The sequence below is a fragment of the Anabrus simplex genome, chromosome 1, assembly GCF_040414725.1.
Source record: "Anabrus simplex isolate iqAnaSimp1 chromosome 1, ASM4041472v1, whole genome shotgun sequence".
Lineage (NCBI taxonomy): Eukaryota > Metazoa > Arthropoda > Insecta > Orthoptera > Tettigoniidae > Anabrus > Anabrus simplex.
This window is the reverse complement of record NC_090265.1, coordinates 306,737,749-306,756,399: the sequence shown is the minus strand read 5'-3', so window position 1 is coordinate 306,756,399 and position 18,651 is coordinate 306,737,749.

Sequence of the window (18,651 nt, the reverse complement as noted above, 5' to 3'; positions counted from 1 at the left end):
CGGAAATCACCCAGAACAAATAGAGCTACTTTTCTTTGGAATTTTCCAGTTCTTGAATCAGGTAATCCTGGTGAGGGTCCCATACACTGAAACCATACTCTAGTTGGGGTCTTACCAGAGACTTGTATGCCCTCTTCTTTACATCTTTACTACAACCCCTAAACACCCTCATAACCATGTGCAGAGATCTGTACCCTGTATTTACAATCCCATTTATGTGAATACCCCAATGAAGATATTTCCTTATATTAACACCTAAATACTTACAATGATCCCCAAAAGAAACTTTCCTTCGATGTTAGGCCCCTTAAAACAACAAGCATCATCATCATCAAGAAACTTTCACCCCATCAACACAGTAATTAAAACTGAGAGGACTTTTCCTATTTGTGAAACTCACAACCTGACTTTTAACCCCGTTTATCAACATACCATTGCCTGCTGTCCATCTCACAACATTTTCGAGGTCACGTTGCAGTTGCTCACAATCTTGTAACTTATTTATTACTCTATAGAGAATAACATCATCCGCAAAAAGCCTTACCTCTGATTCCACTCCTTTACTCATATCATTTATATATATAAGAACATATAAAGGTCCGATAATACTGCCTTGAGGAATTCCCCTCTTAATTATTACAGGGTCAGATAAAGCTTCACCTACTCTAATTCTCTGAGATCTATTTTCTAGAAATATAGCAACCCATTCAGTCACTCTTTTGTCTAGTCCAATTGCACTCAACTCGCCCGGTAACAAGGTAGAGATTTTGTGATTTGTGTTTCACCTTTTAAGGTATTATTTTATGATAGATGTACATATTGATATAGTTTTATGGGTTACTAGGTCTTACAGATACGGTTTGGCAGTTAAATGGAACTATCTTTCACTGTGTGTAGATGGCACTGTGGACGCTCACTGCGCAGTCTAGGATCTTTGGAGAAATGACGCCGGGTGTGGATAGCACAGTGAATGATCACGCCTCCACTTGTCTTAAAGGTCAGTTTCAGAACCTCCAGGTCGTCTTGACAACGTCTGCTTCGTACTAGGTTAAACATCAACACACTTCAAAGTATGACCATAGCTTTATAGTCCGGCAGTCTATTGGATACCGGCCAGCAAATCAAAATCATTGCAAAAACATAATTCTTAGAATATCGTGCGACTGTTACACGTTACTGTTGGGTTTAGTGTCCGATAATTTGCAGTCTGATCAATATAAACGATATTATGTAAGTAGCCTATATGCTATTCTCAAGACACATCAATTCATCAACAGGCAGGTTGGGTTGATTTCACAAGTGTAAAAGTAGTGTAACGTTCATCAATGTAGCATACCATACCTCACAACAATGCCGATACCATATAAAATATCGTATTTATATAAGGAGGTCACTGAGAACTGTGATCGATAATCAGTTAAAGATTTCAATCATTTTATGGGTTCCCATGCCTCAGCTGGCTTCAAGACAATCACTTCCTGAGATCGTAGCGTCCTATAACTTTACCAACTTCATGGAAGTTGGTTTATTATTTCATGATACCCTCTTTCATAGCAGTCGCCTGAATACGTCATGAAAATGCTACCACATATACTACATCAAGAAGGGATGTAGAATAGGTCCTTTAGAATGCGCCTTACCAACATTATTAATTAACGTGCAGAAACTTCCTTTGACCTTAACTTTAGTATCGTGCTTGATATTCTTCTCTGCTCGATACGGTTCACAAAAGAGGCGGAGAAGTAGTTCAGAGACCTCCATAAATTCAGGAGTTAAAAGCAAAGTAAACAACGTAACTCACCGTTTCGAAATTAAAATACACAATAATATTACAGACGTCAAACCGCATTTCCATCTAAGCATTGAAAACAACTTTTGAGTTATTTTAAATTCTCTTTTGTATCCAATGTTTTAATATTATTGCCAAACTCAGTGATGCGTTTGGTTGGCCATTGTCATTTCCATCAAGCAAAGGGTTAGTTCTTGGATGATTTCTATATTATCACAGGGTGTTTAAATGAGACAGCTTCGTGTCGTTGGCTTCTGCCGCATTAACGAACTCCTGCAGGACAAAATTACTAGCATTTGGTGTTTCTTGCAATCTACAGCAATTGATGAGACGTTAAGCAATTTTATTATATTAGTATTAGGGTAGGGGGCCCTATATCCGGACAATTCAGATAATTTTGGATATAGCATATAGCAGTGAATGTTTATACCAGCGAAATATATAGTTTCATATAATATGCTTTAATGATACTAGTGGGTTTAATAACATTTAGATAATGAAATGAAATGGCGTATGGCTTTTAGTGCCGGGAGTATCCGAGGACAAGTTCGGCTCGCCAGGTGCAGGTATTTTGATTTAACGCCCGTAGGTGACCTGCGCGTCGTGATGAGGATGAAATGATGAAGAAGACAACACATACACCCAGCTTCCGTGCCAGCTAAATTAACCAATGATGGTTAAAATTCCCGACACTGCCGGGTATCGAACCCGGGACCCCTGTAACCAAAGGCCAACATGTTAACCATTTAGCCATGGAGCCGGACATTTAGATAATATTACATACATACACAAAAGCAATATTTTTAAAAGTAATTGAAAACGTCCGATAATAAAAACAGATGCTCTTAAATCCGAACATCACTGAAACTAGTGTGCCATTTTCCGGACATCATATTTTTGCCACTTACGACGGATTCGTTCCTCAATATTCAACAAATGCACGGTACGTTACTGTTTACATTTCATGTTGTTTTACAACACATTTCAAAGACAAAGACACCTCCGTACAGGCCATGAAGGCCCTGGGAGGAGTGGAAGGTAAAGGCTTCAACCATTCTTAACCACGGCACGTGATGGGGTAGAGTGGTTAGCTCTACGCCCGGCCACCTTTGCCCCCAGGAATTCACCTGGTACTCATTTTTGGGGTAGGCTGAGTGAACTCAGGGCCATATGCAACTCCGGAAGTGGAAATCTCGTTTCTTAAATTTTACGACTTCCTGACGGGGATTCGAACCCACGTCCTTCCGGCCGAACCGAGCACGCTTTTACCGCCTCATCCAGGCAGCCTCTTTACAACACATTTGCCACACACAAAATCACTCTTTTCATACTGTTCCCACGCAAACTTCGTGAAACCATGTCTGGCACAGGCCGCACTGAATCCGTGAGCCCATTCGTGCAGGAACGCCACTGAAATAGTCAATATCACAAAAACACATAAACATGTATTGCCCTTATCATTTTTTTAATTTTTCAGGACGGTGATGAGGTAGAGCCTCATTTCCCCTCTATCTTGGACCCTCTATAACCGAAGCAGGTCAGCCCTGAGGGTCATATAAAATCGTTCCTACCGAGCTCGATAGCTGCAGTCACTTAAGTGCGGCCAGTATCCAGTATTCGGGAGATAGTAGGTTCGAACCCCACTATCGGCAGCCCTGAAGATGGTTTTCCGTGGTTTCCCATTTTCATACCAGGCAAATGCTGGGGCTGTACCTCAGTTAAGGCCACGGCCGCTTCCTTACCACTCCTAGCCCTTTCCTGTCCCATAGTCGCCATAAGACCTATCTGTGTCGGTGCGACGTAAAGCAACTAGCAAAAAAAAAAAAAATCGTTCCTGTTAAAAGTGCTAAATTGCCTGATAAGGGTACCTGGTAAGGGTTCAGTCGTCATGAACTCAATACACAGGGGGCTTAGAGAAATAGTTTTCGAGGGTGCATTTTTCCCTGTAACTGTATCTTTCTTTTTCCATCTGGCATTCGAATAAGTAGCAAGTGAGAGAAGTCGTATGTATGGTTGTGGGGACGGGAGGTGCAAGATGTATGCATTGTTGCCACGCATGTTTCTATCTCATGTCTCAAGGCCTGACAATAAACATCTGTTCAGTCCGTAGTGACTCTTGCGAACTGAGGTAGTGTTGTTAAGCTTTAAAGTGGTAGTACAATTGCGCCTTAGTTATATATTTACTATAAGTAGTGCATAACGAACAGCTTAATAATGAACATGGATCTGATTTTTCTGTCACTGCTTATGTTTGTAATCAGTACAGTATCTGTTACTCTTGCCGTACCTACAAGCTGCCGCGCCTTACCGTCAGACGCAGATAGTACCTTGCGTTTACTGAGTAATTTCATAATCTCAGAATGTACTTTCAACACTACTGTACTGATATGTGTAGAAAAAGGTCATACCCCTTTATTTTGGGCACCCTTCTAAGTTGAGCCAATGGAGTCTATGAGGTTAGGTCTGCTCTCGTGCGCAAAATCCGCGAACCATCATAGCCATACTACTCAACTGGGGGTCAATGACCTCGCGGCAAAACCGTCATAGTCTTACTACTCAACTAGGGGTCAACGATCTCGTGGGAAAATGCTGACTCCGCACTGACTCAGCACCCATTGTTTTAGAACATTACCATATTTGTACTTATCGGAAATAAAATTTGGTCAATACTTTTGTCAGGTACGGTGAATCGCTATACGAAATTTTAACGGAGACACTTATTATTTCCAGTTTTAAACCCCAACCAGAACTCAGCTATCGTGTTGAACATAAATACCGGGTTCCGAACAATTTCTTTAGCCGCTATCGTCTGATGTAACAAAGAAATGATCATGCTGAATAACAACAATTGAAGCAAAAAATTGAAGTACATACACAAAATTATATAAATGAAGTATTAATTCATAAGAAACACGACTGTTAAGACCATTATTTATATTCACCTCGAAGGGACACAATGTTTGACATATTGTATCAAATGTTTGATGCAGTCACACTTTATAAAACAGGTAGAAATTCCTTTAAATATAATTATGATCTACTTTTCCTTTTCCCAAAAGATGAGCATGGATTTGAATTTTCAAGTAACAAACGAAGACATCTTATCTGTAAAATTTCTGGGCCGATGACCTCGATGTTAGGCCCCTTTAAACAACAAGCATCATCAACAAGTAAAATATCAAGTGTTCAAACTTAATGTATTAAAAGTAGTAGCTTTCTATTATGATTATGTCCCGCTCCATGACTAAATGGTTAGCGTGCTGGCCTTTGGTCACAGGGGCCCCGGGTTCGATTCTCGGCAGGGTCGGGAATTTTAACCATCATTGGTTAATTTTGCTGGTACGGGGGCTGGGTGTATGTGTTGTCTGCATCATCATTTCATTCTCATCACGACGCGCAGGTCGCCCACGGTGTCAAGTCGAAAGACCTGCACCTGGCGAGCCGAACATGTTCTCGGGCACTCCTGGCACTAAAAGCCATACGCTATTTCATTGTCCGGCTCCATGTCTAAATGATTAGCTTGCTGGTCTTTGGGCACAGGGGTCCCGGGTTCGATTCTCGGCAGAGTCGGGAATTTTAACCATCATTGGTTAATTTCGCTGACACAGGGGCTGGATGTATGTGACGTCTTCATCATCATTTCATCCTCATCACGACACGCAGGTCACCTAGGGGTGTCAAATCAAAAGACCTGCACCTGGCGAGGCCAACATGTCCTCGGGCACTCCCGGTACTAAAAGCCATACGACATTTTCATTATGGTTATAAAGTATAATTATGCTCTCAATTGGCCTTGTAAGAAGCAATTGTAGATCACTTAGACGGTTAAGTTTGGTATAATACACCATACTCCGTGAGGAAATAAATACAGATTTCTGGTTTGACTTTCGGTTCTGAGAAAGGGAAGAAACCTGAGAGAACTTAGGAGAGCGAAAGATGTAAATCAAGGTTAAAATAAGGGGGTATTATAAATAAAGAATACACCAACAAGTGTTTTCTTGAAGGGCAGGCGCTACTTTAGCAAGTGGCTGGTGCATGGGAATGAGAGGTCTGACGAAAGCACATGTTCGCTGTTGGCGTTCGTGATGTGCTTCCATTCATCAGCAGCTCATCAAACGGCCTGGCTTGCGAGAAGAGCAAACAGGATGCCTCGTTACACCACGCTAACAAATTGCACCACCTCTTCTTGTAATAGCGAAAAGCTTGAACACAAAATATTATGAGTCTATCAAGACAATACACATGACTAATGTAGCTGATAATACTGATGTGGGTCAGTGGTAGTGTGTCGGCCTCCGTATCACAAAGTCACGAGTTCAAACCATGCAGACATACATGAAATTTTGAAGGTTAGGATAATGTCCATTCGACAGTTCATGACGGCATGTAAAACATCTCTGATGAGAGACGCACTTTGTGTTTACGTGACAACATTAACTAAAACTCAGCTATGACCTCCAGCAGATATGCAGTTTAAACTGCCATCTGATAGAGTAAATCACAGCGTCGAAATTGATTTGACCAAGCGATTTGGCTGCGGGTTTGGATCACACAGCTGTTACTTTGTGTTCGGAAATATCGTGGGTTCAAGGACTACTGTAGGCACTGCTGTAGATGGTTTGCCGTTATTTACGGTTTTCACGCCTGGCAAATGCTGAGATTGTGCTTAATTATTGCCACGGTCACTTCCTTTCAAAGCCTTGCGCTTTCGTGTCCAATCGTACTTAAGTTGTGTACGAATTTGTATATAAAAAATGGCGTATGGCTTTTAGTGCCGGGAGTGTCCGAGGAAAAGTTCGCCTCGCCAAATGCAGGTCTTTTGATTTGACTCCCGTAGGCGACCTGCGCGTCGTGATGAGGATGAAATGAAAATGAAGACGTCACATACACCCAGCCCCCCTGCCAGCGAAATTAATCAATTATGGTTAAAATTCCAGTCCCTGCCCGGAATCGAACCCGGGACCCTTGTGACCAAAGGCCAGCACGCTAACCATTTAGCCGTGGAGCCGGACAATTTTTATATAATGACGCTGGATTAAAAAGTTAAACTGATAGTATTTCTTGCTTTTTGTACTCTTGTTGTTGCTGTAGGGTAATTGCGGTTTGAGTTCACCTTATTATCATTTATAATGTTAGGCTAGTAGCAAGGTCAACCTATAGTATTGTAAGCCGTGGTGTTAAGCACTGGAAAAAGTTGGTGTGTAAATTTATATATGATGATGCTGGATTTAGAATGTTAAACTAGTAGTAATTCTTGTAATATTTCCTTTCAATAGATTTGCTTGTTGTACTCTTGTTGTTTGCTTGTTTGTTTGTTTGTTGGATAATTATGTTTACTTTACTTTATTATTACATTACTGTAAGTGGCCATTGCCAGCGGGATATTTACCATTTGCAATGTATTTAATAATAATATTAAAAAAAATATATGTGTCGGTCGGCAGTCTACATGGCGTCAAATTAAGAAATTGAGATGCATACACACGGTATCTGAGGCCATAACATTATTATTATTATTATTGTTACCGAGTTTTTGTGGTAGTTAAGCATGAAAGAAGGTGCTGGGTGGTGAATAGGTCTCAAGCTACTAAAGAGAAATTAAATTTTAAAATTTAACAAGGTTATATTTTCTTTTCAAAATTAGGTAACAACAAATAGAACAGGTACTTAGTAGCCGAAATACAACTTGAAATGTACAATTACAGGGATTAAAGAATTTGGGCTTCGAGCCCTGAAAACACAATTCTTGAGCAACTAGCTCAACTTTACGATATACCAATTTTAACAAAAGGGGCAGAAGACCCCACTCAAACCCTGGAGCCTTTGCTCCAAATTACACAGCAAAGCCTCCTCGAGGCATACAACTCTCAGTTTTAGAAAAGAGCCACTCGCTCTTAAAGTTAAGCCTCTCCCAGGCCACACCAAACTCAACTTTCAAGTTGTCCTCAAAGGACATATACACAGGGGTAAAATACCCAACCTACTGAGGTCTATTAGGTGAGAAAAGATTAATACATGACCTCTAAAATACAACTTGAGAGGAGGCGAACTTGCACTCCTAATACACTTTGCTTTTAAAACCTAATCTGGCTCTGGGCCACTAACGCAAGGGCTAATCCCATACTACAGAGGTGACTTAGAGAAGAACACTTTACATTACATAAACGAAGAAAAGTTTGAGAAAATAAGTTCACCTCAAAACAAATGTGAGTGGGAGCTCGAGAGGGTTAGCACTCTCTATCCCAATATGTAACTTTACAAGAAAAAGAAGAAAAGAGTAGTTACATTTTAGGAAAAGGTTACATGATGGAAAACGCTTCGAACCCGCCGCGAGAGTTAAACTGCCGACCTAGCAAGAAAAGAAGATATTAATAGGCCATTACCTGGTAGTAGATCGCTGCCGAGGAAAGAGGCGCTTCCCGCCTCCTGCTATGTACTTAATACACTGAAAGATGGAACAGAAGTGGCCCGGAGACCCCAAAATCAGCAGTTTATATCCTCTCGCGGAAGATTCTAGGCGTTAGGGGAAATAAAACACCCTCCCACAAAATCTTTATTGGTTCGGGAAAAGAAACCCCTACATAGAGGAAAAAGAAACACATTATTGGTGGAAAATTAATTAAAGAAATTCGGGATTGGCTAGATCCAAACTAAGGGGAAAAAGAGGGGTATACAGCCAACTTAAACAATAACAGAAAGAAATTTAACAAGAAACAAACTTTTGAAATAAAAATTTCTCCAACAAAATAGTTCTTTGATTTCGCACTAGGTTGCACTATTGTAATTCTTCAGTAGTGTCCTCTAGAAGAGAAAGTTCCCACTTCTTACTTCAAGCGAAACAAAAACACATCAAAAGTGACACAGTTCAAAAACTCAAAATTTTCCACGTGGTGACATCTTCTGAGAAAGTAGAGAATTAATAGAATAGATAAAGTTCAACCTTCCTCCAGAAGAGGTGTTTCAACTGGCGCAACTTTTAAATAAACAGAGTAGAGGTGTACCGCCCGGTACAGACCTCCCCCCCCAAAAGTTCCTCCAAGGGGTAACACAGAAGAACATAAGCTTTGTTTCCAAAATAAGGTCCAAGTTTTGATGTTGATATTAAGATTAATTGCGGAAGCATTTATAAGATTTTAGTAATTTGGTTGGTTGCAATTTCAAAATTTTGTTGTTGCCGGTGCAGTAAAGTTTTTATGTTTGTAGAATTTGTATTTCTGAAGATAAACCTTTAATGCTTAAAAGTGAAGAAAAGTTTTGCAATGTCCACCAAATATTGTTGTTAAATTCCCAAATGTAGTTATCTCTTATAGTAACTGTCCATGTAGTTGATGTAGATTGAGTCGGATGCCCAGACCGGCCGTTGCAGCTTGCGTCCAACGGAGGCCGCTCGGACCCCTTAAGTACCCTGAGATACCGCTCGCCCGCACTATGAGGGGAGCAGAGGTGTTGAAGTACGCCGCGCCCGCGGTGAACAGATACAGGCTGCGGGCATGTAGCAGGTCGTGCGCCGCACATCAGCCTTGGCCGGGAGGTGAGCTCCGGCTCGCCGTGCACATGTCGTCCTCGCTGGAGAGGAGGGGGCCCATCCCCCTCCCCAGTCGCTGCACGGCGCTGTGCGGCTGCGGGGGCGCTGAAACATTAAAGCTAGGCGGCAGAATTGTGTTGGACAATTATTTTCTTTGAGGGTACAGGCTTGTAGAGAGAGTGAGGTGCCAGCGGCGTGCAGATATTCATGGTATTCATTAAGCCACTGTGTAGAGTGGAGCAGGAGACGGGAGCGTGGTAATGGCCGTGGCAAGAACAGGATGGCAGTTTAACGGGTCGGGGCAGGTTTTACATAAGGCTTACATCTAAAACCAAAATATTACAGAAGGGGCAGAATGCCTTAAAGTGAAACTCAAAAAAAAATATAACCTTCATATCCTTTCAAAATAATATGAAGCAAGTTAACACAGAAATTACACCGGTTTCACCTGGGACAGGTGAACCCTAAATATCCTCTCGGTGGCTGGATTACTTAGCAATAAGGTAACCGGCGTAAGAAAATCGAGAATGATACAAGGCCCATGAAATCTGGGGGCAAGCTTGCCCGCGGGAACAAAATTTTTGACCATAACCTGGTCACCTACCTTCAAAGTGGTGGGTCTCCGTCCACGATCATACCTTTCCCTAACCTTTTCATGAGACACTTTAAGATTGGCTTTAGCCTTCTTCCAAAGATCTTTAATGTTATCCGGATCTATTGTCTCGGGTAGAATGTCATTCAAAGACCAGAGGTTAGAGAGCGGCGAGTTGGGAACAAACTTAAACATTAAAGAAGCTGGAGTAAACTTGTGAGATTCATGAACCGCCGAATTCAAAGCAAAAGCTAACCAATGCAGGGACGTGTCCCACCTAGAATGATCTTCATGATGATAGGCAATAAGTGCGGACCTGAGATTGCGGTTAACCCGTTCAGCCAGAGATGGTTGAGGGTAATAAGCAGATGTAGTTACATGAGAGATGGACAAGTCAAAACAGAATTTACGAAACAGATTTGATGTAAAAGCTTTAGCATTATCGGATACAATGTATTGGCACGGACCAAAAGAAGCAAAAATAGAATTTAGGCAAGTAATGGTGGACTGAGCGGTAGCCAGCTTAGTCGGAAATAACCAGGAAAATCTTGTAAAACCATCTACACACACAAAGATGAACTTGTTGGCATTACCCTTTGACTGGGGGAAGGGTCCCACATAATCGATATACAGGCGTTCCATGGGGCGCGACGCTTGATGAGAAGACAAAAGGCCTACTTTAGTGGACATGGTGGGTTTACTGATCAAACAAGATTTACAAGCTTTTACAAGTTCTCGAATTTCACCGTCCATACCTTTCCATATGAACATTTCACGAATCTTTTCACGAGTTTTAAAGATTCCAAGATGCCCCCCCAATGGGGTCTCATGATAGTATTTGAAGATCATAGGTACAAGAACCGCTGGAACAACAACTTTCATCAACTTATCATGCCTCGAAGGGCAACATAGAACACCATTCCTCAGAACATAAGGGACAACATGTTCCCCAGAAGAAAGGGTTTCCATTATAGGAGCCAGCGTCGGATCTTCACGTTGGTATTTCTCAATATCCCTAAAAAGCATGGGAGCACCTGTTAAGATGGCATTAACACCAGATAGTATGGACTCGGAAGGTGATGAGCTATCGACCGGTTCGTGGGTCTCGACGTCGTTATGAAACATACGGCTGAGTCCATCAGCAACAACATTTTCGGTACCTCTGATATGTCGTACATCAAATTGGAAGGCAGAAATACGGATGGCCCAACGGGCTATACGACCAGTACGACGCGGCCTACCTAAGACCCAGCTTAAGGCTTGATTATCTGTCTCCAGGTCGAATTTGACATGTTCCAGATAGAGACGGAACTTTTCTAAGGCGAATAAGACTGCCAACCCTTCGAGCTCATAGATGGAATACTTGGCTTCTTGAACCGATAGAGTCCTAGATGCATAGGCGATGGGACGCCTCCCTAGTTCAGTCTCTTGAAGAAGGACTGCAGCTACAGCTGACGACGACGCGTCCGTTTGGACGATGAATTTCTTCGAGAAATCAGGCATAGCAAGTACAGGGGCATTACAGAGAGCTAATTTAAGATCTTCGAAAGCGGCTTGTTGAGAAGGTCCCCACTCGAATTTGATGCCTTTCCTACGAAGAAGGTTTAAGGGCGCCGCTCTATTAGCGAAGTTAGGAATAAACTTCCTGAAGAAATTCACCATACCAATGAATCTAGCGATACCTTTGATGTCCTTAGGAGGTTTAAAATCACGGATGGCCTGTGTTCTAGAATGATCGACTGCTACACCATCAGGTGACACAATATGCCCTAGGAATGACATAGAGGGCTTAGCAAAGGCAACCTTGGACAACTTAACAGTTAACCCAGCCTTACGAAGGCGATTGAGAACTTCTCGCAAATGATCTAGATGTTCTTCAAAGGTTTCGGAAAATACGACGACATCATCCAAGTAGTGATATAAGTACTCAAATTTGATGTCGGAAAAGACCCTATCTAGTAGCCTAGTGAGCACAGCTGCCCCCGTGGGGAGCCCGAAAGGCACGCGGTTGTATTCATATAAATTCCAGTCCGTGGCAAACGCTGTAAGATGTTTAGACTCTTCGGCAAGGGGAATTTGATTATAGGCCTGATTCAAGTCCAAGATGGTGAAGAACTTGGCCTTACGAAACCATGAAAAGCAAGAATGAAGGTCGGGAAGGGGCACAGATTGCAACACCACCTTCCGATTGAGAGCCCTGTAATCAATGACAGGCCTGAAGCCTCCTTGGGGTTTCGGGACTAGAAAAATAGGCGAAGAATACGCTGACTTAGAGGGCCTAATAATACCATCCTTCAACATCTGATCGATGATTTCTTTCAGAGCCTTCATTTTAGGTGGAGATAGCCTATACGGTGGAAAACGGACAGGAATTGAATCCGTGACCTCAATTTTGTATTCAATAAGGTCAGTAACACCAAGAGTATCAGAGAACACCTCGGGAAACGACTGACACAGTTTCCGAATACTATCAGCCTGCTCCTCAGGTAGATGTCTAAGGTCTAACAACATCTCATCCTGGGTAGGCGAAATAGATGAACATGATACAGAATTACACTTTAACAAGGGAATTCTACAATTGGACGCAAATTTGAATATGCACGACCTACTCTGGAGATCGAGCACAAGACCAGTGTGAGAAATGAAGTCCGCTCCCAATATGATGGGGCAAGACAAACGCTTGGCCACAAACAATTTGATCTTCCATGTAAACTTAAAAACCCGAATTTTGACATGTATGGAACCTAGAATTTCTAATGGAGATGAATTAGCCGAAACATATTGAACAGGAGAAGAGACATAGTCAGGGAGTTTACAAACAGATTTCAATTTAGAATACCAATCAGCCGAAATAATGGAACAAACACTGCCTGAATCTAAGAGAGCTGTTATAGGCTCGTTATTTAACTCAATCTTAAGAAAAGGAACAGGTGCGGGGGTATCCGCCGCAATCCTAAGACACTCTTTAGGGCATTCAAAAGATGATTTTGAAGGCTGGTCGTTCTCTGCATTTACAACCTGTTTACTAGGGGCTAAGTCTCGGGAAGATGGATTAGTCGGCTCAGCCGACGCCACTAGTCACTTTTTATTATTGGAATAGCTGGAATTTGCACCAGAAGTTGAGCAGGAGGGGGTGCTATTTGAGTTTGGGCAATTCTTGGCGATATGTGAGAAGGCCCCACACTTAAAACAGCCTTGTGATGACCCTACTCCATTCCTTGTCCCACTTGACTTGATCAGAGGACACTTATTCCGCAGATGGTCAGGCGACCCACAAGCATAACATTTACGGGGATTGACTGGTCGGCGAGGTGGAGGCCGAGTGCTACTAAAGGAAGGCGGGGGTTCTTTCGCCACACGCAAGGAATCGGCATACCTAACTCCTTCCGCAGAGACGGCTAATGCTTCCAGTTCAGAGAAGGTTTGCGGGCACGCCGCGAAACACAAATATGACCTGTAGGGTGGTGAAATCCCTTCAACAATAGCTTGCACGATCTGATCCTCAGGGAAGTGGAGAGCAAACACCCTAGTATAAAACTTAATATCTTGGATGAAGTCTGCCAGGTTTTCATCCAAGCGCTGTACCCGATAATAGTATTTCTGAATAAGGGAGGACCTGGCCCTAGCCGGGATGAAGTTAGCTAGCAAATGGGCGTGGAAATCCTCAATAGAAGATTGCTCGGCAATGGCTCTAACTATTTTGTCAGATAGAACCCCAATAGCATAAGGATAGATAATTTGCAAAATTTGACATGGCGAAAGAGAAAACACAAGGGCATGATCCTGAAATTCCACTAGAAATCTTAAAAATGAAATTACGTCACTGGTGGTGTTGACGGAAAACTTAGAGATACCTCTAAGCAACATTGCCAACGGATGAGGCAAGCTGCTGAACCCAGGTGACATAGTCGTTAAAGGTTTCAATGGCAAAGAAGTTAATTCAGAGCGGATGTTACTCAATGACGCACGGCGTTCAGATTCGTTGTTCGATGGGGCAGAGATAGTTTGAGCAGCAACGGTTATCCTATTGACTTCTCCCTGAGGAGGCTCTTCCTCGTTACCTACATTCACCGTGGCGGGTTGATCAGTTTTGGGAGGAGCTTCGCCGGTTAGCAATTGAGTGACCTTATTAGACAATTCAGAAATAGTTTCAAGGAGCGTATTAGCTTGCTTCCTCTGAACGTCATTCACCTTTAGAGACAATAGATCATTAACTCTATTTGCAAAGTGATACAGCCTGCCTTGCACACGCTTAATTTGATTAGGAGATGGATCGTTTTCATCAAAAAAGCTGACTACCGATGCTAGCCCAGTAATATTCTCGACAATCGTGGAAAGAGAGTCGTCAATTTCTTTCTCTCCCAAATTGGGGATGGAAATGGGCAAATCAAGGGACTCTCTAAGCTTGTTAGTGTCTATTGCAACCGTGCCTCCAGATTGAACGTTTCTGATAGTTAACTCATATATCAACTCCTCTTTGCGCAAGTAGTTAAGGAGGAGAACATCGCGAGGGCCGGGCATGATGACAGAACAATTTTGAAAAACTCAAAAATTCCAGCAACTAAGAAAATTGTTAGAGTTCGAATCAAAGCAATGTTTAGCCGTCAAAAGGGGCTAAATTGAGACCCATTCAACCACGCTCTGCTACCACTTGTTACCGAGTTTTTGTGGTAGTTAAGCATGAAAGAAGGTGCTGGGTGGTGAATAGGTCTCAAGCTACTAAAGAGAAATTAAATTTTAAAATTTAACAAGGTTATATTTTCTTTTCAAAATTAGGTAACAACAAATAGAACAGGTACTTAGTAGCCGAAATACAACTTGAAATGTACAATTACAGGGATTAAAGAATTTGGGCTTCGAGCCCTGAAAACACAATTCTTGAGCAACTAGCTCAACTTTACGATATACCAATTTTAACAAAAGGGGCAGAAGACCCCACTCAAACCCTGGAGCCTTTGCTCCAAATTACACAGCAAAGCCTCCTCGAGGCATACAACTCTCAGTTTTAGAAAAGAGCCACTCGCTCTTAAAGTTAAGCCTCTCCCAGGCCACACCAAACTCAACTTTCAAGTTGTCCTCAAAGGACATATACACAGGGGTAAAATACCCAACCTACTGAGGTCTATTAGGTGAGAAAAGATTAATACATGACCTCTAAAATACAACTTGAGAGGAGGCGAACTTGCACTCCTAATACACTTTGCTTTTAAAACCTAATCTGGCTCTGGGCCACTAACGCAAGGGCTAATCCCATACTACAGAGGTGACTTAGAGAAGAACACTTTACATTACATAAACGAAGAAAAGTTTGAGAAAATAAGTTCACCTCAAAACAAATGTGAGTGGGAGCTCGAGAGGGTTAGCACTCTCTATCCCAATATGTAACTTTACAAGAAAAAGAAGAAAAGAGTAGTTACATTTTAGGAAAAGGTTACATGATGGAAAACGCTTCGAACCCGCCGCGAGAGTTAAACTGCCGACCTAGCAAGAAAAGAAGATATTAATAGGCCATTACCTGGTAGTAGATCGCTGCCGAGGAAAGAGGCGCTTCCCGCCTCCTGCTATGTACTTAATACACTGAAAGATGGAACAGAAGTGGCCCGGAGACCCCAAAATCAGCAGTTTATATCCTCTCGCGGAAGATTCTAGGCGTTAGGGGAAATAAAACACCCTCCCACAAAATCTTTATTGGTTCGGGAAAAGAAACCCCTACATAGAGGAAAAAGAAACACATTATTGGTGGAAAATTAATTAAAGAAATTCGGGATTGGCTAGATCCAAACTAAGGGGAAAAAGAGGGGTATACAGCCAACTTAAACAATAACAGAAAGAAATTTAACAAGAAACAAACTTTTGAAATAAAAATTTCTCCAACAAAATAGTTCTTTGATTTCGCACTAGGTTGCACTATTGTAATTCTTCAGTAGTGTCCTCTAGAAGAGAAAGTTCCCACTTCTTACTTCAAGCGAAACAAAAACACATCAAAAGTGACACAGTTCAAAAACTCAAAATTTTCCACGTGGTGACATCTTCTGAGAAAGTAGAGAATTAATAGAATAGATAAAGTTCAACCTTCCTCCAGAAGAGGTGTTTCAACTGGCGCAACTTTTAAATAAACAGAGTAGAGGTGTACCGCCCGGTACAATTATTATTATTATTATTATTATTATTATTATTATTATTATTATTATTATTATTATTATTATTATTATTATTATTATTGACTTACGTGTATCGTGCAGTAACGCACAACACTATAGTATTATCAGAAAGAAAGGTAAATGTACCGTCCTAGTAGTAGTAGTAGTAGTAATATAATAACGCGTAAATCTACGCCCATGTTCCTTGAACCTAACCTATGTAACCTGCTAGGAGTTAAACATCTCCTAGTCGTATCTTACGCATCATCTTACGTACACAGAGCCTGATATACGCCTGTCCGTACAATGTAGAAACCGTACAAGAGGTAGCGATTGAGGCCTGTTATTAAAACACTATACAGCTTGATGTAGTTCAGAGCCCACTTTTCTAAACATTTATGTTTATTGTTGTGCTGTATAAACTATATCCGCTCCTATAAATGACAGTCACTTGAGAATTGTGTATCTGATCCAAGAGGCCATTTTCGTGCCACCATAGGGAGATGTAATAGATTATGATCAATTACAAATAAGAATATATCACCATATCGTATTCTATCATCAGATTGTTATTAATAAACTTTTCTAAATGAAGGTATAAACCACGGTACATAATTAGTACACAGCTTACGTCATGTAATTAGTAATATTAGACTGTTCAAATATTGGAAGAGATGCGATGTGCAAAGCTGCACGCTTCAAGTAGTTGCGAGGAATTTTCTGGGATAGATACTTTGTCTTGAAAAGCAGTGAGGCTTCATACCGTTCTTCACTCATATCGTTTGGATTTCCATTTTGTACTGTGGTAGGCACCCGTTATGAACATTTGATATTCCTGATGTCCCAGACATTATTACGATGAAGTTATGACAAATAAAGCAGACATAATAAAAGTCACCACGTAAATCCCCATTCTGGAGAAATGTATTGTGCATGGCATTAACAGCGTAGGGTCCATTCACCCAGTTTATATATCCCTGTAATTTGGATAGATTACAACTAACCACTGTGGTGTTTCAGCAAGGTATACTTATCCACTCATTCCAGTCATACTTCTTGTGTTGGTAATTATTGTGTATTCGGATGATGAGTATGTGGAAATTATATTACCCTGAGGGGAAGCAAGATGTAATACATAGGGAACACGACGCTTACACCAATAACGATTTCCTAGACGAAGACTACCGACTGGGGATACGTATAGAAGGACGAAGGGACGCCTGTGTAATACCATATTTTTTGGAAGGGAATCACCTCTTCGGGGTGTTCCAGTGACGTCCGGTGATAACGAAGAACCTGTACATAATGTAACTGAGATCAATCCACATAGCCGACATTTTGAGCACTTCCTTCATTAATAGCTCACTGCAGGTCAAGGAATCAGATGTTCCTCTACAGTTCAATAGTACCTCCGACCGCTATGAACAGCTCCTTTAAGGGCTACCTAACACGCAAACGTCGTAGAGTACATCGAATGTGATATATAAAATCAAATTTTCTATTGGTATTTATTCTCGCGGCTCACATGGAATTGAAATAAATGCATACATATATTCTGCAGTCATCGGGTTTTAATCGTCTTTCTTTCTTAATCCATTTACCGTCCAGGATTGACTTTTCACTCTGACTCAGAGAAGGATCCCACCTATTCCTTCTGGAGCGTGAGATTTTGGGTCGGTGGGATAACAATGGGGAGAAGGATAAGTACCTCGCTCAGGCAGACTCATCTGCTGTGCTGAATAGGGACCTTGTGGGGGAATGGAAAGATCCGAAGGAATAGACAAAGGAGAAGGAAGGAGCCGTGGCCTTAAGTTAGGTACCATCTCGGCATTTGCCCGGAGAAGAAGTGGGAAACCACAGAAAACCACTTCGAGGATGGCAGAGTTGACCTCCGGAGGCTGAGTGGACCACGTTCCAGCCCTCGTACCACTTTTCAAATTTCCTGGCAGAGCCGGGAATAGAACCCGGTCCTCCTGGGGTGGCAGCTAATCACACTAACCACTGCACCACAGGTTTAAATCTACGAACACGAAAAACAGCAAGCAGAGTACCAGTCGAACACTTGATAGTGGTATTATTCGTAAAGTTTTACACAGTCATACGGAAAATATAATTGACAGTGTGTATGTATCTTTAAAGAAGCTTTAAAATGCACAAGTTCGTGAGAACAAAAATGTATCTCAAAGCCGGCAGCTGACGGCTCAGGTCTGCAGTGTGAGTGTACGCACCGTGTTCCATATCCTAGCCCGCGTTTAGAACACCGGGGACAGAGCGAGTTGCCGTGCGGATAAAGGCGCGCAGCTATGAGCTTGCATTCGGGAGATAGTGAGTTCAAACCCAACTGTAGGCAGCCTTGAATACGGCTTTCCGCGGTTTCCCAATTTTACATCAGTCAAATGTTGGGGCTGTACCATAATTAAAGTCACGGCCGCTTCCTTCCCGCTCCCAGTCCTTTTTTTACCATCGTCGCCGTAAGACCTATCCCTGTCGGTGCGACGTAAAGCAACTTGTTAAAAAAATAAAAGAAATAGAGCACCGGGAAAATATCACACGATTCAGAAACGTGTAATACATTTCAACGATTTTGAAAACTGTATTTTACGCC